Here is a 21,903-nt window from a genome sequence, read left to right as displayed (position 1 = left end):
TGCATATCTGCTTTATGTGCATCTGTTTCACAGAGCCATTACCCTCAGACTGATTGAAGTTCTCTTTGATCTCTGGCTTTAGTTCTGACTCAATGAAATTCCAGCTCTAATTATTCACCTTTGTCCTCCTCCTTTCCTCTGGGCAGAGGAAGGACTTGGTCTCTAGTCTGCTCTAAGCTCCTCCAAGTCCCTGTTTTCTCTCTAGGCACAATAGCATTTGCCCTTCCTTGATCTCTCAGAAGCTCTGAGATTTCTAACGATGTGAGCAGGCTCCTGATATTTATTGAATATTTTTATCAGGAGTTTGGAGAGAGGTAGTCTCTGCCATTGTTGTTTCTTTTCCTCTTCCTCCCTCTCCCCATCCTTCTTCCCCTCCCCTTCCTCCTTCCCCCTCCTCCTCCTCCTCCTCATTTTTCTTCTCTTCTTCCCCCTTCTTCTTTAAATATATTTTTATTGATTTTAGAGAAGAAGGGGAAGAGAGAGAGAGAGAAAAATCAGTGGTGAGAGAGAATCATTGGTGGGTTGCCTCCTGCATGCCGCATACTGGGAATAGAGCCTGCAACCCAGGGGGTGCCCTGAGGGGGACCTCCTGGTTCATAGGCCAGCACTCAACGACTGAGCCATGCTGGCTGGCTGCCTCTGCTTCTTATGTATCTGGTCTTCCACTGTCCTGAGATGTTTGGATTCTATTTTTATTTGACCGGCATTCTTACTGAGTAATGTTTTCAGAAAGAGGACAAGAGCTACTTTCTCCTCTATTTGAAAGTGGTAGTCTTTGGTCCTGAAATATAAATAACAATAAAAAAATTTTCTATCAGAGTTTTTAATACAATAATTTCAATGTCTCATAGCATCAAATATTACACAGAAGAGATTTAGTTGAAGTTCTGACCCTGCCCCAATATTTTCTTTTAGGAAGCTTATAAGATTTTCTCTTTATTCATAAAATTTAAAAATTTCTCTAGAATATGTTTACATGTGCTCCTATTTACATTGTGGTGTCTTTTTTTTATGTGAAAAATAATGCAATATTTCAGGATAGGAATTTTGTCAGTTTCATTGATTATGGCTTTACACTTGTTTATTTCTCTTCACCTGCTCAGGGTTGTTCTTTCTGGATTAATCTTCCATAGGATTTATCTATCTTTCCCTCTTTTTTTTTTTTCCATCCTATTCCTTTTTTTTGCATTTCAGTCTCCATTTGGTACAGTTTGCCCTCTGGGTAAGGTACGCCCTTTGGAATTATAGCTGATCCTTGAACAGTTTGAATTGTGCTGGTTCACTTACATAGATTTTTTCAGTAAAAACCTGCATTATTTTTTACTGCTGTTCAGAATCCTTAGATGTGGAAGCTTAATTGTATGCATTAATCTGAAACATTTTATACATAGACTTTAGCATGCAAGGATTTTAGATCTTCAGAGATCCTGGAACCAAATTACTACAACTAAGTTTAGGGGAAATCAAAACTAATTCACAGATTTCCGACTGTGAGGGGAGACGGCACACCTTCCCCCACAGTATTCCATGGTGGACTGTACTGTTAATTAGGATCTTTTAGTGGGAAAGTAAAATTCTTGTTTTTCTAAAAATGGGCTTATTTTACCATCATTTTTGAGAATGTTTTGCTGGACACGCAATTCTAGGGTGGTAGTTACTTTCTCTCAGAACTTTGAAGGTATTACTCAACTATCCACTGGCTTCTAGCTATGCTGTTGAGAAGGCAGCCATCAATCTAATTGTTACCTCTTTGTGGGTAATCTGTCCTTTTCACTGTCTACTCTTAAAATCTTCTATACTTACTCTATTAAGACTTTAAAATGCTAGGTGTGGTGTTCTAATTTTATCTATCTTGTTTGGACTTCATTATAATTTCTGATTCTGAGGATGTGTCTTTCAAAAGTTCTGAAAAGTCCCAAGATATTAACACTTCAAATATTGCCTCTACCTTGCATTCTCTATTGTATTCTGCAGAACTTCAATTAAAAACCTGTTAGATTTTCTCATTCAATTCCATGTGTCTTAAAGTTTATTTTGTCTAATATAAAAGCTTCCCCACCTTTCTTTTAATTAGTTTGCTTAGTATATCTTTTTCTATCTTTTTAGTTTCAAACATATATGTTTTTATGTTCGCTGTCTTGTAAATAGCTCAAAGCTTTCTTTTTTAAATTCAGTTTGGTAATCTGGTTATTTGATTTATTATGATTATTCAATATATTTGAATCTATTTATTACCTAGTATTTGTTCCTTTCTTTCTGATTTTTCTTTTCTTCTTTTGAATTGCCTTTTTCTACTTTATTATATTTTTGCCTCGATTGGCTTTGAAATTTTACATACTATTTCTATTATTTCAATAATTGGCCTTGAAATTTTAATATGTATCCTTAATTTTAAAACATATTAAGTTCATCAATGCCTTTAATTTTTTGCAACACTACAAAGATGCTTAAATGGTTAGCCCTATCAGGTTTGGCTCAGTGGGTAGAGTGTCCGCCCATGGACTGAAGGGTCTCAGATTCGATTCCAGTCAAGGGCAGGTACCTTGGTAGCAGACTCGATCCCGGCCCTGGTTGGGGCACCTGCAGGAGGCCACCAATCCATGTGTCTCTCTTACATCAATGTTTCTCTCTCTCCCACCACTCCTTGGACCCTCCACGCTCTGTAAAAATCAATGGGAATAATATCCTGTGGTGAGGATGAACAACAACAACAAGGTATTTAAAATACTTACAGAGCTCCGCAATCTCTTCCAAGTTGCCCACTCCTCCAATTTGCTTGACTCCTCTCCTGCCACCTTCCCCCTGGCCCTCCCACCTCAGCCACCTGGCCTCCTCCCAGATCTTGAACAGGCCTGCACATTCTCACCTTAAAGCTGGCTCCTCTGCAAAACCTTTCCTCACCTTGCAAGTCTGCTTGACTGGAGGTCCTCCCTGCCGTCTTACTGCCATTGCTCCCCTTGGAAACACTTCCTGGTGACTCTCAAGGCTTTGTGTTTTGTTTTTAATCACTTATCATTTGTTAGTACACTAGAAAGCATTTACTTCATTTATGTTCTTATTTTCCCACTGGAACACAAGCTCCATAAGGAACGCTATTAGTTTTTGATGTTTTTTTAACTGCTATATTTCCAGCTCCTACAACACTTTCAGGAGGTGCTTCATAATTGTTCAACATTCAATAAATTCAGTTCCCTACTCCATATGAGAGCAAATTAGTATCCCAGAATTAGTAGCCTCTCCCTGCCCCCACCCCTTTTTTTCTATTATCTCCCAGGGCCATGGCAGAGATTGTTTTTTGTTGTTGTTGTTTTTTGTTTGTTTGTTTGTTTGTTTAAATGTCTTTCCCTTTGGAGCATTTTTTTTTTACTAATTCACCTTTTCCTCATTGTTTTTTTTCTTTTCTTTTTTTCTTTTTCTTTCCTGCTCCTGCCTGTAGGCTCTTTCTCTAATCAGCCTCCTGGACCTTAGAGACCTTGCCCAGCTCCCATCTCTACTATAATACTATGTCCTATTTCCCCATCTCAGGCACAAAAAGTGCCGGCCTTCCTAATCTACCAGAGTCTATAGCTGCCTCCAGAGTACTAGGTGGTTTCAGCTTCACTTAATTCCATGGACTGCACTCAGAGTGCGCTCCTGTCCTCAAAGGATTTCTTACAGGTTGTTGAAGACTTATTATTCCTTTAAAAATATTTTTAAGTGGTTGAGCAACAGCCCAGGAAACAGGAGGTCATGAGGTGATCTAGTGCCTGGGAACCCGGCGGTGGCCCCGCCCCCCCACTGCTTACGCTGCTGGCACTAGGCAGGGTGCTCCACTGCGGCCCTCTGCCAGCAGTCACCAACACCCACCACATTTCAAACCGCCCCCTGGTGGCCAGTGCACGTCATAGCAAGTGATCGAACTCCTGGTTGAACAATTTGCATATCAGGCTTTTATTATATAGGGTTTGTCTCAGATGTACAGCATAGTGCTTAGATAACTATATAATTTACAAAGTGATCTCTCTGATAATTCTATTTCCTGCCTGGTACCATATGTGTTTATTACAATACTATTGACCATATTCCCTAAGCTGTTCTTTACAATTCTGTCACTATTTTGTAACTTCTTACTCCCTTCACTTTTATCCCTCTTCCCCCAACCTAGCAACCCTCAGTTTGTTCACTATATCCATAAGTCTGTTTCAGTTTTGTGCTCATTTTCTTTGGTCTTTAGATTCCTCATACAAGTAAAATCATATTATATTTGTCTTCCTCTGTCTGACTTAATTCACTTAGCATAATATTCTCTAGGTAAATCCATGTTGTTGCAAATGACAGAGTTTTGTTCTTTTTTTTTTTTTTATAGCCAAATAGTATTTTGTAGCATAAATGCACCCCAATTTTCTTAATCTGATTACCTATTGATGGACACTTGGGTTGCTTCCATATCTTGGTTGTAAATAACACTGCAATGAACACAGGAGTGTATATATGTTTTCAAATTAGTGTTTGGGATTTCTTCAAATATACAGCGTGGGCAAAAGTAGGTTTATAGTGGTGAGTTCGTGAAACAAGTTTATTCTTGCAATATTTATTTATTTGTATGATTTGTCTTCTTATTGTTATTATTTCCTATCCTTACTTATGATTTATCTTTTAGGTAATGAAGGCTGGTATTATAACATACTTTTGTCATACCTCTGTATTCCAGGAGTAGAATTGCTGGGTCATAATTTTAGTTTTTAATTTTCTGAGAAACCTCCACACTATTTACCACAGTGGCTACACCAACAGTGCATAGTGATTTCCTTTTTTTCCACATTCTCACCAACACTTGTTTTTTTTAATTTATTGACAATAGTCATTGTGACAGGTGTGAAGTGATATCTCATTGTGGTTTAATTTGCATTTCTCTGATAATTAGTGATGTTGAGCATCTTTTCATAGGTCTATTGTCCATTTTTATGTCTTCTTTGAGAAGTGTCTATTCAAGTCCTGCCCATTTTTTAATAGGATTGTTGGTTGGGGTGGGGGGTGTTTAGTGTTGAGTTGTATGACTTCTTTATAAATTTTTAATATATCTTCATTCAAAGTCTGGTTTTCATGTTATTCATGGTTTCCTGTGCTGTGCAAAACTTTTTAGGTTTGATGTAATCCCATTTGTTTGTTTTGTTTTCCTTGCCTGAGGAGATATGTCAGAAAAAATATATTACTAAGAGCAACGTCTGAGAGTTTACTGCCTATGTTCTCTTCTAGGAGTTTTATGGTTTCAGGTATTACATTGAAGTCTTTATTCCATTTTGAGTTTATTTTTGTATATGAGGTAAGAAGATGGTCTAGTTTCTTTCTTCTTTTTTTTTTCCCTTTTCTTTCTTTTTTTTTCTTTGCAAGTATTGGTTCAATTTTTCTAACACCATTTAGTGAATAGTCTTTCTCACCTCATTATATAGGGTGTTCCAAACACTTTAACAGCCAATGGCTCAATTTTGAAAATGAAATATATTTTGATAAACACTGCCTTTATAACTATTTGAAGTGCATGTATACATTTGTTTGGGACACCTCTATAATAATTGACCATACAGATGTGGATTTATTTCTAAACTCTCTTCTGTTCCATTGATCTATGTGTCTGTTTTTATGTTAAGACCATGCTATTTGATCAGCATAGCGTCATAGTACAGTTTGATATCAGGTAGCATAATATCGGGTCTAGTAATAATTAATGTCGTTTTAAACATTCGTTTAAAATCTTGCTTGGCGTTGACTTGTATTGACATAACCTTCAAACACGTGGTATCTACAGAACGTGTGAAGTGCAATTAACAAGTTTTGCTTGAAAAAGTTTGTGTTTGGTTTGGTTTGTGTTGCAAAACTAGGGCTAAGAAGATGACAGATGAAGAGCATATTCGGCACTGCATGCTTTACGAGTTCCAATTAGGAAGAAAAGCAAGTGAGGCTGCAAAATACATCTGTAGTGCTCTTGGTCAAGATGCAGTTAGCACCAGAAAATGCCAACGTTGGTTTGAGAAATTTCACGAGGGAAATTTTTTGTTAGATGACAAGAGTGGTTGAGGCCGTGTGTCCAATTTTGATCAAGAAGCTCTTCAAGCTCTTTTGGTGCAAAATCCTCAAATTACCCATCAAGAGCTTGCGACAACTTTAAATTGTTCACAAAAAAACAATTTCCAATCAATTGCGTGCACTTGGCAAAGTCCAAAAGTTTGGAAAATGGGTTCCTCATGAGTTGACCGACAACAACCGTAATCAAAGAGTCACAATTTGCAGTTCGCTCCTCTCTCGTCAAAACCATTTGCCGTTTTTAGAGCAAATTGTTACCAGAGATGAAAAATGGGTGTTGTATGTTAATTTGAAAAGGTGGCCTCAATGGTTGGACAAAAGTGAGGCTCCGCAGCCCACGCCAAAACCTGACTTGCATGCGAAAAAAGTGATGTTGTGTGTTTGGTGGAATTTTAAAGGAATTCTTCATTATGAACTTTTACCATCTAACCAAACCATTACAAGTGCAGTGTATAGTGCCCAATTGGAAAGGTTAGACCAAGCTTTGAGAGAAAAAGAACCCGCGCTGATTAATCGGAAGGGCATAATTCTTCACCACGATAACACACGACCGCATACTGCAAGAATCACTGCTGAAAAACTGCGCCAGTTGGAATGGGAAGTTCTCCCTCAACCTGCATATTCTCCTGCTATTGCCCCTTCCGATTACCATTTGTTTTGTTCTTTGCAAAACTTTCTTCTTGGAAAAAAATTTAATAATGAAGAATGCCTCAAAAATGTATTGACCGAATTTTTTGCATCAAAATCACAAGAATTTTACAACAGAGGGGTTAAAATGCTTCCTGAGTGTTGGGCACAAGTAGTAGAAAACAATGGCAACTATATTGTTGAGTAAATTCTGTTGTATTGTTTAAATAAATTCGATTTAAAAAAAGTATTAGAAAACGACATTAATTATTACTAGACCTAATACCTTCAGTGCTGAGCTTTCTTAAGATTATTGTTGCTATGGTTTGGCTCAATGTGTCCCAGATTCAATTCCGGTCAAGGGCATGTACCTTGGTTGTGGGGACATCCCAGGTGGGGGGCGTGCAGGAGGCAGCTGATTGATGTTTCTCTCTCATCGATGATTCTAACTCTCTGTCCCTCTCCCTTCCTCTCTGTAAAAAATCAATAAAATATATTTGAAAAAAAAAAAGATGATTGTTACTATTTGGAGTCTTTTATGGTTCCATTTAAAATTTGGATTATTTATTCTAGTTTGTAAAAAAAAAAAATATGTCATTGTTCTTTGGATAGAAATTTCATTGAATCTGTAGATGACTTTGGATAGTATGGACATTTTAATGATGTTAATTTTTCCTATCTATGAAAATAACATATGCTTTCATTTGTATGAGTCTTCTTCAATTTATTTCTTCAGTGTCTTATAATTTTCTGAGTATGGGTCTTTTACCACTTTGGTTAAATTTTTTTCCTAGATACTTTTTAATACAATTTAAATGGGATTATTTTCTTAATTGCTTTTCTGATAGTTTATTATCCTGTCTAATAAAAGAGTAATATGCAAATTGACCATCACTCTAACTCACAAGATGGCCACCCCCATGTGGTCAAAGATGGCTGCCCCCATGTGGACACAAGATGGCCACCACAAGATGGCTAGCAGTTGTGGGCAATCATGCTAGCAGGGGAGGGCATTTGGGAGGGACCAGGCCTGCAAGGGAGAGCAGTTAGGGGTGATCGAGCCCTCAGGGGAAGGCAGTTGGAGAGGACCAGGCCTGCAGGAGAGGGCAGTTGAGGGGAATCAGGCCTACAGGAAAGGACAGTTGGGGGGGGGACCAGGCCTGCAGGAGAGGGCAGTTGGGGGGACCAGGCCTACAGGGGAGGGCAGTTAGGGGTAACCAGGCTTGCAAAGGAGGGCAGTTAGGGGCAAGTGGGCTGGCAGGGGAGCAGTTAGGTGTCAATCAGGCTGGCAGGGAAGTGGTTAGGGGGTGATCAGACTGGCAGACAGAAGTGGTTAGGGGCAATCAAGCAGGCAGGGAGGCTAGTGGTTGGGAGCCAGCAGTCCTAGATTGTGAGATCAGGCCTAAATGGGTAGTTGGACATTCCTTGAGGGGTCCCAGATTGGGTGCAGGTTGGGCTGAGGGATACCCACACCCCTGTGGACAAATTTCATGCACCAGGCCTCTAGTTCATGTATAAAAATGCAACCAGTTTCTGAATATTTATTTTACATCCTACTTATTTAAATTCATTAACCAGTGCCAGTAGTGTGTATATGTGCATGCTATCTTTAGGATACTATATAAATAGTATCGTGTCATGCCACTGTTACATTGCTGATTTTCTGTCTGGATGATCTATTCTTTGATGGTTATGGAATATTAAAATCCCATACAATGACTGTAGAACTGTTTATTTTTCCCTTTATGTTCATCAGTGCTTGCTTCATATATTTGGGTGTTCTTATGTTGGGAGTATAAATATTTACAAGGGTTATATTCTCTTATTTGATTGATCCCTTTATCACTATGAAATACACTTTTTGTCTCATAGTCTTTGTTTTATTTAATTTTATTTTTTCATAGTTTTTGTTTTAAAATCTATTTTGTTTGACATAGTATTGTTACCCCAGTTTTTTTTTTTTTAATTTTTATTTGCATGAAATATCTTTTTTCTTTCCCATTAGTTTCAGTCTGTGTGTGTCTTTTAATCTGAAGTGGGTCTCTTGTAGACAGCATATGCTTAACTCTTGTTTTCTTATCCATTCAGCCACCTTATGTCTTTTTTGTTTGTTTGTTTGTTTGTTAATCCTTACCCAAGGATATATTGTCCACTGATTTTTATTTAGTGGAAGGGCCGGAGAGAAGGGGAGAGAGAGACATTAATTGGTTGCCTCCCACATGTGCCCTGACTGAAACTGAGGATTTAACCTGCAATCAAGGTACATGCCCTTAACCGGGAATTGAACCCCAGATTCTTTGGTGTGCATGTCTGATGCTCTAACCTGGGGCCAGCTAGGGGGAGGAGTCCCAGGCAGTTGGCAGGTTGGCCCCACCCCCTGGTGGAATTCCAGTCGAACTCCTAGTGGAGGGAGCAATTTGCATATTACCCTTTTATTATATAGGTCTAGACGGCACCAGTGGGTCCCTCAGCCTGGCCTGCAGGGATCAGGCAGAAACTGGCAGTCTGACATCCCCTGATGCAATAAGGTGCAGGCCAGGCTGAGGGTCCCCACTGGGCCTCTAGTTTTTATTACAGTGTGTCTTGGTGTGGTCCTTTTATGTTCACCTTGTTTGGGAGTATCTGCATTTTCTGGATTTATGTGTCTTTTTTCTTCAACAGATTAGGGAATTTTTGAGTCATTATTTCTTCAAATCAGTTCATAATCCTTTGCTCTCCCTCTTCTGTTTTTGGTACTGTATAATGTGGACGTTGTTATGCTTGATGTTGTCTCAGAGGTCCCTTACACTATGCTGTTTTTAAACTATTTTTTTTTTCTATTTGCTATTCTGAATGGGTGTATTCTGCTACCTTGTTTTCTAAATTACTGATTCAATTCCCTGGTTATCTAATATGCTATTGATTTCTTCTAGTGTATTCTTCATTTCAGTTATTATAGTTTTCTGGTTCTTTTTTATGGTTTCTATGTCCTTTTTATGCTTATTATCTCTTCGTTGAAGTTCTAGTAAGTTGCTTGAACATCCTTATAACCGGTGTTTGAACTCTGTCAATGGTAGACTGCTTGTCTCTATTTCATTTAGTTCTTTTTTTCTGGAGATTTCTTTTGTTCTTTCATTTGAGACATGTTTCTTTGTCTCTTTTGGCTGCTTTTCTGTGTTTGTTTCTAGGTATTAGGTAGATCTGCTAGGTTTCCTACACTTGGCAGGATGGCCTTCTGTAGTAGTTGTTCTGTGGGGCCCAATCACACAGTCTCCTTGATCATATGAGCCGGGGGCTACAGGAGTGCCCTTGTGTGGGTTGTGTGTGCCCTTCTGTTCAGCTGTGTCTTGATTATGGCTGGCATGTCAGTGGATGGGATTAACCTGCAGTTTGACTGTCTGTGTGGATTTGCCATGACCACAGCATAGAAGCTACAGTGTGGGGGCTTACCCGATCAAGCAGGATTCACCCCAGCAAGGTGGTGGCTGCCATGACCTCCCTTTAGATGTGCTGCTTGTGGAGCTAGTTGGGTGGTGTTCTGTTGTCATCTGATGCTGGCCACTGGGTGTGTTGGCTGTGGGGCCTCTCGGGACAGCCTCAGATACAGATCAATGTCAGAAGCTGCCTGAGAATGGCCTGGGGCTCCCTGTTAGGAGCTACAAAGTGTTTCACAGGTTGTAGCTACCTGTGCTAAGCCTGGATGTATATGGGATGGGCCATGCTGCACACCATGGCTGTCTACCACCAGTTGCAAGCCTGGGGCAGGTCAGTAAAAGGCCCAAGGTACTCTAAGACCTGCTGCTGCCTGCCAGCCGCCCCATAAGGCTCACCTGCTGAAAGAGCCTGGAGCAGAATGTGACTGGGTGAAGCAAGGTCTGAGGAGCTAAGAGGTGGAGATAATGGAGGGCACCAGGCTAATGAAAAATAAAGTTTGTGTTGGGGAAGGACTCAACCCAGAAATGGCAGGGACACCTTCAGCTCTCACCCTGAAACCAGATCATCAGTTTCTCCTCCTATGTCTCTGACATTCCCTGAGCGTGGCTGAAGTTTTCGAAGGAAAACTGCGATGCGGGCCTAGACCGACTGTTACAGAAAGAGCCTCAGGCCCGGGACACGTTGGGAGGAGCAGGGCCTCAGGGGGAGATAGTAGACTTCTCCAGGTTAAGGCAGATTCAGATTTGGCTGGTGGGGGACGAGAGCTTGACACCGGAAAAATGACAACCTGTTTGCGCAGGAGAAGGACTCAGCATAGGGACAGAGGCAGTTGTGCCATGGAAGTCATACAACTATGTCTCTCCCTGCGTATGCCTGGTGCCCCACCGAACCACTGTTCCTCCTCCGAAGGCCCAGGTGAGTGACCGTGAGCTTTGAGCACTGGTCCTTGAAGAGGACACGTGGGTCTTCAGCAGCCTCTGTGGTGGGCAGAGGAATCCCGGACCTGGGGAGCTGGAGGAGTGAGATCCTTCACTCCTCAACGGGGAGCTCAGCAGCTGGCATGGCCCTCTGATTCTCTATCGCTGCACACACAGGGTGTGAGGCCAGCCTATTTCATGTCTTAGCCCCTCCTACCAGTCTCTATGGGGCTTTTTTATTTTTATTTTTTATTTTATTATTATTTTTTATATCCTTAGTTAAAGGACTGTGTTCAACTACTTTTCATTTGGTTATGCAAGTTCACTGTTCTACAATTTAATTGTAATTTTGGTGTGTTCAAGGGAGCAGGTTAGTACAGCATCCACCTACTCCACCGTCTTGACCAGTATCCCTCCTTGCAGTTGGCATTTTCAGTCTAACAGTAGGACTCTGGGTCTATTGAGGTTTCAGACTACCAGCAGAGTGTCTTTTTTTCGGTGGTTTCTTCCATTTCTCCTTGTAAATTGGTTTGAGTTCCTCTCTCATTTGTATGATTTTGCTGAAAGCAGCAAGAAATATTCAGTACATGTCAGCATTTTTATTTTCTCTACCATTTCCCTTAATTATATATGTCTTTGTATACGGAAGTATAGGTTTACCAAGTACTTTGCTATTGGATAGGAATGGTCACCAACCTTCCACGGATAGGAATGGTCACCAAATATCCTCTGAAACCCTTCCTTCCCCGCTAGGCCATTTTCACATTTTAAATTGCATTATTTACAGCACTTGCATTTATAGATACCAAAATCCCTATTAGATAGGACTGTATTATCCTAAAAGCTACAGAAAAGTGTGGCTGCCCACATAGAAATGTATGTGTCTCAAGGAAGCAGGCTAGGAGTAGGGAGCGTCTTCATGTCTTTCCACACTGCCATCCATTGTGCATAGGTCTTAATCCCTGCAGCTATCACTTCATGTCCCAGCATGGCTACTGTACCCCCAAAGTCACAGCATCATTTCAGGCATGGAAAAGAAAGCAAGAGCCATGTTGGGGTGGAGACAGGTAGAGGATGGAACAGCCCAGAACAATCTTTTTTTTTTTTTTTTTTTTTTTTTTTTACAAACTTCCAGAAACACCTCTCAGAGATTTTTGTTTGCATATCATTGGCCATAAGTGGGCTATGGGTAGAAAAAGAACCTAAAAATTAAGCATTTTATTAATAGGGGTCCCCCCAAAATGTATATACATTTTAACAGTTGATAACTCACTTAATTTTCACTGCTTTTCAGGTCTCACTGATTTGAAATAATGGGTGAAGCCAGACTAAGCTTTGAACAAAGAAAATTTATCCTTAAGTGCCACTAGACTTTTTAATGGGGATATATAAAAGACAAAGTACAAAATTAGCAACAGTTGATGAATTGAGGGTGCACAAATACCGAATGAAATTATTCTTTTTAAAAGTTATATATATTTTTGTTGAATTAAGAGAGGGGGAAACTCCGTGATGAGAGAGAATCATTGATTGGTGGCCTCTTGCATACCCCACACTGGTAATTGAGCCCATAACCCAGGATGTGCCCTCGACTGGATTGAACCTGGGTCCCTTCAGTCCACAGTTGGACACTCTATTCTCTGAGCCAAACCAGCTAGGGCTGAAATGATTCTTGATGTTTGAAATTCCACTCCTTTGTTTTATCAGCAGTGCCTGGACCAGATGATCATCAGTTTGAAACAGGCATTGACAATAATAATAATAATAATAATAATAAAATTTTAAAAATTCATTTCTGTAGATTATTTTAAATTTTGAAAATGAACTGTATATTAATAAACACTGACTTTATAATCATTCAAAGTGTGTATACATTTTTGGGAACACCCTGTATTCAGGGTTTAATTTGTAAAAAACAAAAAGGACAATAGATATTTGGCAGATAAATAACAGTGTCTGACAACCATATAAATATATTTACAAAAAAAGATACCCACTGTACACTGTTAAAGTTGAAAAAGCATGGTTTATAAGGATATGTAAGCAAACCTATTATTTTTTTAAAAAGCAAATAAAATGAACTGCTGTATGTTTGCTTGTACAAGCATGGGAATATTTTAGGAAGGTTATACACTAAACTAGAATACAACCAATAATACAGTAAATATTATATTACAAATAATAAATAGGGATTTCATCTAATAAAACATTTACACAATATCTACTATACTGCCAAACACTGTTATGTTCAATAAACATAAACTTATATTATCTTCACAACCACTTTACACAGTTTTACTAATGTTATTCTTAACTTACAAATGAAGTTGATGCACAAAGAATTAAATAACTCGTCCAAGGTCACAGATCTAATAAGTGTTAGAGGTGGAGCTTAAACCTAGCTTTATATAGATAAAATTTAAAAAATTAAAATTTTAATGTTTTTATTGATTTTAGAGAGAGGAAGGGAGAGGGAGCAATAGAAACCTCAGCCAGCTACCTCTTGCACACCCTTTATGGCGATCATAGCTTGATCTGGGCATGTGCCTTGACAGTGGAATTGATCTGGTAACCTCCTGGCACATGGTATGATGCTCAGCAAATTGAGCCACACTGTCCAAGGTACATATTATTTTATAATTTAAGCAAATATGTACTACTTAATAATTTAAAAAAATAAAGCAAAATTCACCCAAGACAGCAGCTGCAATAGCAACAACAACAAAGCAGAAAGAGCAGACACAAAGCCTTAAGCAAAATCTGGGCTATCAAAGGAGATTGTCTTCAGTCCTCCTCAACCACTCCCTTACCTCTGGAGGCTTTCTCATCTCTGTAAGACCAGGGTTCTCACATGCGTATGCCAATCCCAGGGAAGCTGCTGAGCATTGCAAATCCCAGCTCTGCTCTGATTTCCCCAGAGAGTAGTGCTGCCTATTGTTTCTCCTCTTCCTCTCTCACCTGAATATAACTGTCTGCCCAGAGATATGCTTTTTAAAAAAATATATATTTTTATTGATTTCAGAGAGGAAGGGAGAAGGAAAGAGAGATAGATGAGAGAAAATTATTGATCAGCTGCCTCCTGCATGCTCCCAGCTACTGTGGATCCAGCAACCCAGACATGTGCCCTGACCAGGAATCGAACCGTGACCTCCTAGTTCATAGATTCATGTTCAACCTCTGAGCAACAAGGGCTGGGCATTGACAGTTGATAATTTATAATGGTACTTCTTTGCAACAGATGATGGATAAGTCTAAGAGAATCAAGAATGGAAGCCTATCATTTCTGCATCCAGGGAAATAACTAACATTTATTCTGTTTTGGAGATTCTCAAGAGCTTCCTTATGCTGCTCATTCAGTTCAGTCTTCCATGAAAACACTGCAATGGTTTTCATTCCTATTTACAGATGAGGAAACGGGGACTCTGTGAGGATAACTAACTTTTCCACCTCATTCTCACTGATGAGAGTGGCAGAGCTGATCTTAGGCCTGCTTATCCTTTCCCTAAGACACAGCAACTTCCTTCTGTGTAAACTTGGTTGGCCAGAAATTTCCACTTAGGCTATGAATGAAGTTTGTGGCTAGAACAATGAAAATTCACCATCACTCCTGGCAAAAGGAAGTTTGAGGGTGAAAGAACTAAAGGGAGTCAGTTACATAGCATTGCTTTCATACAATGGCATATTTTGGTTAAAGCAACCTGCATGAACTTTTGGCCTCAGTTATGCTTTAGGTTTTTTTGTTTGTTTGTTTGTTTTTAATATATTTTATTGATTTTGTACAGAGAGGAAGGGAGAGAGATAGAGAGTTAGAAACCTCGATGAGAGAGAGTCATCGATCAGCTGCCTCTTGCACACCCCCTACTGGAGATATGCCCGCAACCAAGGTACATGGGTACATGCCCTTGACCGGAATCGAACCCGGGACCTTTCAGTCCCCAAGCCGACACTCTATCCATTGAGCCAAACTGGTCCCGGCTGTTATGCTTTAGTTTTTGACAGTCTTTTAGTTTATGCTAAATACTGAAAAAAATATTTGTTTGTAAAGCTCTATGTTTTCTTCTTTTCCAAATGCTTAGTTCCTCTGTTGCTTTATCTCAAGAAAAAATTTTTTATGGCATATTGTTGCTTTGGGTGATACAGGATGGTAATATTCATATATATATATATAAAGGCTAAGTATCCATCCACCCAATCAGTAGCTATGATGTGCACTGACCACTAGGGGGTAGACGCTCAACACAGGAGCTGCCATGACACACACTGGCCATTTAAAAATAAATGGCACCATGGACCTGGCGCAAACAAATCAACACTCAGCTTCCCCCATGTGGGACACAGGCCCCACCACCACCCCAGAGCAACACCCCACCAAAGTGCAGTCAACGCTGCCAAAACCCCATGGTACAAAAAAAGGCCCACAAACCAGACCAGTCCAGCCCAGAAATGGTCGATTTTCTTTTCATTAGCAAGACGCAAATAGCGATATTAAAATATTTCTTCTGATTAATTTCCTTTCAATGTGCATAAATCCATGCACTGGGACACTAGTAGTTTTATAAATGAAAACATAGTATAACTAAAAATAAAAGTTTTAAAGGTAGAGTGGATCTTATAAAAACAAAATCTGCGCCCACAATGCATTACAGAGTGTTTGTTGGTTTAAGAGATATCAACATAAAATGTATTCAGAGACATGACCATAAATGATGCAAGCCAAGTCTTTGTTCTGCAATAAACTTGAGTCAAAAGAACAAACAAAGATATTTTGTTTGCTCAACTCTAAATTCTGTGAAAAGGTTTTCAGGCCTCTGGGGAGAGGTTTCTGAAGTTGAATAGCATGACCAATGCTTTACTTTCACTACAATTGTCCCCAAATTGTATCTGAACAAGTTGTTGAGCAGTATTAGAAAATCTAAGCAAATTTAAATTGATAAAATCTGATGTAATACATTTTAAAGGGTAGCAAGGGGAAATCTGTGAAATGAATCAAATTGAAATAGTAATTGAGTCCTATATTCAGAACTAAAAGGAACCTGATAATATCTTTGGGGAATATTTCTTTCAAAGATCAGGGGGGACTCACTTTTCTCTGCTAGGCCCACAAATAATATATACATTTATTAATAAAATATATTATTTAATAATAATATATATCATAACAGTTTTAGAACTTGGAAAAGCAGACATTGGTCAGAGCAATATTTCAACAGTGCCCTTTTATTTTTAAGGCAATATTACTAAGAATTAGATACTATGCACACTGATTTGTCAGATCTGTACAAGTGAGTTGTTTTTTTCTTTCTTTCTGTGTGTTACTTCTTATATCCAAGGAGAGAAAAAAACCACACACATCACTTCCCCTCTGCCCTGTCTTCCAACCTCCACTCTTTTATTTTACTTTATTTTATTTTATTTTATTTTATTTTATTTTAGGAATAGCAAAGATGGAGATTTATTGAAGAATAAGTACAGACTTTCACCTGGGGAAGGGGAAAGAATTTCACATCACAGACTCTCATGTAGGGAGTGGGAAAGAATCCCACTGACTTCCTGTTTCCAGAGTTTATAAAGGCTGCAGTTCCTGTGCTCTGATTAGTCAATATTCCCTTTGATTTGGTTACTATGGTAACTCCTGAGGCTTTCCTCCCTCATTGTCCTCTGGGCTTTCTTTCTCCTTTATTTTGTAAATATAGACCTTTTGGCTACTCCCAATTCCCTTGTCTTATGTAAATGTAACTGCTGCCTCTCCCTTGTCTCACGGAAAGGTAACTGAGCCAGGCTCCCTTTTATTATGGAAATGCACCCTCTCCCAGCTCTCCTCTCTCTTCTTACAGAATGTAACTGTTCCCAATCTGTAGCCCTGTGTTTTTTCCATGGATTCCCAATTCTAAAAATTCCCTACACCTGCTTATATCCCCCTAAAATTCTTATTTCATTCCCCCCTCCAATGAGGAAACACCAACTGCCGTTGGGGACTGGGGACACCTGGTCTTTCTGGCTGCTTCCTGCTGGCAAAGGGGCTGTTGTTTGGGGGCGGCCTTCAGGTCCTTTGGAAGTGGGTTGTCTAAGAATCCATGGAAGATGGATGTAGCGGCCTCCACTTGCAGTTCCATGAGGAGGACCAGTTGTAGCTTTAGGGTTCAAAATGGGAGGATATGAAACATACCAAAGGTTAAACAGGCAATGATTAACAATGAGTAATAATAATAATAATAATAATAAACAATATAAACCAAGGTCTGACAAAAGGAGCTAGCTAATAAGGATGGCATTATGTATCTTTAATTGGTGCCCAGGCTTTTGGGGCAAGAGGCTATGAGGCCTTCTTTTTAGCTGAGCTGTTTGCAGAAAGAAGTATTATTCATGGCACAGACTTTGCCCTGCTCTGTGAATAAAAATCTGTAGAGGCTTGAGAAGTGGTTCTGGTCTGGCTGGTGGTAGTGGTAATCTAAGTTGTTCTATAGACTAGTATTTAACACATTTTACTCTGAAAGAAATGTGGGAGATATACTATATCTAATTGAGATTATTTGACCCTGAATTGGGTGTATAATATACTTAGTAGTTAGGGATTTGGGGAGCCAGTATGCTGAAATTTTTGTTCCATTAAGGATACAAAAAGGAGCTATCAGTAGGAGCATCTTATGGTGTTTTGGGGTCCCAGCAAGGGCAGAGAAAGTCTCCTCCAGGTACCAGCCTAGGCTTCGGATGACACTTATAAAAAGACAGAATAAGAATTATTAAAAAAGTGAAAACACTGTTTATTTAGAAATACCAGGGTATTCCTTACCTGGCACTCATTGACTCGCCAAGATCCCTTTGAAAGACAAGTTTCAGGTCCTCCAGAGGCTCACACGAATAGGAATCCGGTGATTCAGCTGAGGGTGTTACAGTTTCATCCTCCTCAGAGGCTGGTGACCAAAGCTTTACTGAAGACAGATGTATCCAGGAGTTGACTCCATGACCTTGATTGCAGTGGGGGTGGATAAAGTTATGGGATAGGGACCCTCCCATCGTGGTTTCATAGTGGTGGAGAGGATAGGTAAAGCCTTAATGAGTTCCAGATCTCCAGGAGATAGCCAACCTCCACCCTTTTAGAAGAAACAGAAGAAAGGAGGCTCATGGAGGAGGTCATGTGGTGTATACAGCCTGCTCACTGCAGGTCCCCTCTCCAGTGGCTTACCTTCCTCTGTTATATTCAAAATAATTAAAAATAATGACACTTGACTATAACTTTTTTTTTTTTCTTTCAAATTTGGGGTGCCGAGAGGCAGGCTTCTTCTACTCTTCAATAAAAATACTATAAATTAGCAAGCATCCAAAAATGCTCATAACATAAAGTAAGATACACAGGCTGCAGAACTCCTTATGCATTCGTTTTCTCTCTTTGTATAGATTCTCTCTTCTTCTAGAGCCCAGATGGATTATTTCTCTGGCACTGAATGGCCCAAGTCTTGTAAAACTCAGATAGCATCTGTCGAATCCATTTTCTTTCCTGATAAAAGAAAGATAGCTACCAGGAAATGGTCCAGAAGCGAATTTATCTGAAAGTCAGGATTGGCCAAAGATCAACTAGTGCACCTGCCAACCATCACTGGACTTACCTTCACACTCTTCTCCACAGACGCTTGATTATGGAGCTACTGCCAGAACACCTGAAACGAGCGGGCCAGAGAGAGAGGCGAACTCTCGACTTTTGGAGTGCCTCTTCACATCTTGGGACAGTCCTTTTACATGGAACTGTTAACTCCTCTCCCATACATCTTCTCTGGTTTTCTCAGCTTCATTTCTGCAGTCATCCAAGACAATATCCTCTCTTTCCATACATCGTGACCTGTGCACTTTTGTTCTTCCATTCTGAGACTGTATGAAGCCTTTTGCAAAGCTCCACATTCTCAGGAAGTGGTGTCAGCATCAAAGATGTCTAACATATCAGTTACTAAAATTGGGTTAGCTTGAAAAGAAATGAAATTACTTCTGCAACTGCAGAGACTAAGATAAAAATTAAGTTTGTGATGACCTTGAGCTTGAAACAAATTCATTTACACACACACACACACCACTGCCCTGCTCTCTATCCCTTCTCTGATTTCATTATTATCTAGTTTGTGGCTTCCAAAATTTTATGTTACTCTGTGGAGCTCATCCTTGAAAGTATTTTGCTTTCTTACATTGTAGTTCATATAAAACCTTGGGTATATGTGAGGCTACCCATCTATTGCAATAACTCTTCAGTCATTTTTTAATTAAAATGTTCTGTTTTGCAGTTCAAGAATTTTGAGGTAATATCATATTGAAGATAAGCCATAGAAAAAAATCTTAGCTGTATATTTATTTAATTTACCACTCTCTCATTTCTCATAGATTCTGATTGTGAATTGAAAGAAATATCCCACTCATGTGCAATTGCTTTCCATTTTAGTAAAGTTTACCTATCATATATTCGTATTTGGCAGCAATTAGTTTTAATAATAGCAACAAATAAACATGGAAGGTGTCCCTCTTAGCAGTTAAAAATTCTCTCTTGATTTAAAAGCAAATGTGACCAAGATATATGAAAAAAAAGAAAAGAAAAAAAAAAAAGAAATCAGACCATTTTCTTATACCATATACAAATAACAACAACAAAACCCAACTCAAAATGGATTAAAGAAATATAAGACCTAAAACCATAAAACTTCTAGAAAGAAAACATAGATAGTAAACTCTTTGATATTGGTCTTCCAATATTTTTTTTTTTTTGATATATTTCTTAGGGCAAAGGCAAAAAAAGCAAAAAATAGACAAATGAGACTATATTCAACTAAAAAGCTTTGGTACCATGAGAGAAACTGTCAACAAAATGACAAAACAATCTATTGAATGGCAGAAGATATTTGCAAATGATATATCTGATAATGGGTTAAAATCTAAAATACAACTCAATATCAAATAATTCAAACAATCTCTTTAAATAATGGGCAGAGGACCTGACTAGACATTTCTCCAAAGAGTACATAGAGCTGGTCAACAGACAGGAGAAAAGATACTCAACATCACTAATTATAAAGAAAACACAAATTTAAACCACAAGGAGATATGACTTTACACCTGTCAGAATTGCTATTATATTAAAAAAAACACCACCAAGAAAATCCCAAAGAATAAATGTAGGAGAGGATGTGGAGAAAAGAGAACCCTGGTGCACTGTTGGTGGGATTGTAAACTGGTGTGATCAGTATGGAAAACAGTATGAAGGTTCCTCAAAAAACTAAAAATAGAACTATCATATGACCCAGCAATCCCACTTCTGGGAATTTATTCAAAGAAATAGAAAACACTAATTTGAAAAGATATAACATTCCTAGATATATTGCAGCATTATTTACAATAGCCAAGCTATGGAAACAATCTAGCTGTCCATTGACAGATGAATGGATAAAAATGATACTATATATAACAAACAGTTACTCAGACATAAAAAAGAATTAAATATTGCCATTTGTGTCAATATGGATGGACTTAGAAGGTATTATGCTAAATGAAATATATCAGGCAGAGAAAGACAAATACTATATAATTTCACTTATACATGGAATCCAAAATATAAAAAATAAAACAAAAACAAACTTAGATACAGAGAAAAAAAATCGATGGTTTAGCACAGTGGTCGGCAAACTCATTTGCCAACAGAGCCAAATATCAATAGTATAACGATTAAAATTTCTTTTGAGAGCCAAATTTTTTAAACTTAAACTTCTTCTAATACCACTTCAAAATATAATAGACTCGCCCATGCCATGGTATTTTGTAGAAGAGCCACACTCAAGGGGCCAAAGAGCCGCATGTGGCTCGTGAGCTGCAGTTTGCCGACCACGGGTTTAGCAGGTTAGAAATAGGAGGGGTTTGGAGATGGCAAAAGTTGAAGCGGCTTAAGAAGTACAAACTGCCATTATGCAATAAGTCACAGATGTAATATACAAGGTAGGGAATCTTTTTTGATAATAAAAGCATAATATGCAAATCGACTGGACAACCGAACAGCAGAAGGAATGCTCGGAAGACATTCCGGGTGACCACGCTATGACACATACTGGTGCCAGGCCAGCAAAGGCGGGTGCAATGGGATTGGTTGGGGGACCCACCATGGCCCCAAGATCGCCCTGTAGAGAGAGGCCCAGGCCAACTGCCAATGGATTGATTAATGAGGGGTGAGGGTCGGGGGGTTCTGCGATCACACCAAAGAGGGAGGCTCAGGCCACTGTCTGCAGGGCGATCAATCGAGGGGGCTCCGCGGAACCGGAGAAACCGGAGGTGTGTGGCAGCGGATGCAGGCAGCCCCAGGCCAAGGCAGGTGTGGACAGAGGGGCGAGGCTGTGAGGCAGCGGGAGCCACAAGGCAGCTGAGGCCATGAGACAGCCAGGGCTGTGAAGACCTACCCTTGCACAAATTTCATGCATCCGGCCTCTACTAGTTAATAATATCGTAATAACTGTGTTGTAACCTTCTTACTTGACTTATTGTGATAACCACTTTGCAAGGCATATTTACATCTAATCGCTGTGTTATCAGTACATCTGAATATACATGCCAACCATAATTAAAAATAAATTTTGAATAAAGCTGATGTGTCCAGAAGCAGCTTTGAGCTCTGTTTTATACATTTTGGCTCTAGCCCGAAGACGGGTTAATACTGAAGATAGTAGCAATGAGATTATTTTAAAGACAAACCATGGCATTGAATGTCATTTAACTACTTTGTCAAAAGTAGTCCATTCTCGCATCCCTTCATTGCTCACCTTTTCCTAGGATTCTGACTTTGGGGGAACCAGCATACATCATCCCTTTCTGAGAACACACCGTAATGGCACCCTAAGCATGTTTCCTTGCTAACAATCTCCCTGCA

At 39.3% G+C, this 21,903-nt stretch overlaps 1 protein-coding gene across 2 annotated transcripts in view; it reads left to right on the top strand.

The window, feature by feature from the left end:
* ARHGEF38 (Rho guanine nucleotide exchange factor 38) overlaps positions 1-21,903 on the top strand; it is a 120,756-nt gene that overhangs the window by 18,598 nt on the left and 80,255 nt on the right. The gene's annotated exons all lie outside the window — the stretch shown is intronic.

This window comes from Pipistrellus kuhlii, unplaced genomic scaffold, assembly GCF_014108245.1.
Source record: "Pipistrellus kuhlii isolate mPipKuh1 unplaced genomic scaffold, mPipKuh1.p scaffold_m20_p_1, whole genome shotgun sequence".
Classification (NCBI taxonomy): domain Eukaryota; kingdom Metazoa; phylum Chordata; class Mammalia; order Chiroptera; family Vespertilionidae; genus Pipistrellus; species Pipistrellus kuhlii.
The sequence above is the reverse complement of the archived record's forward strand: the minus strand, read 5'-3'. Positions and strand labels throughout refer to the sequence as shown.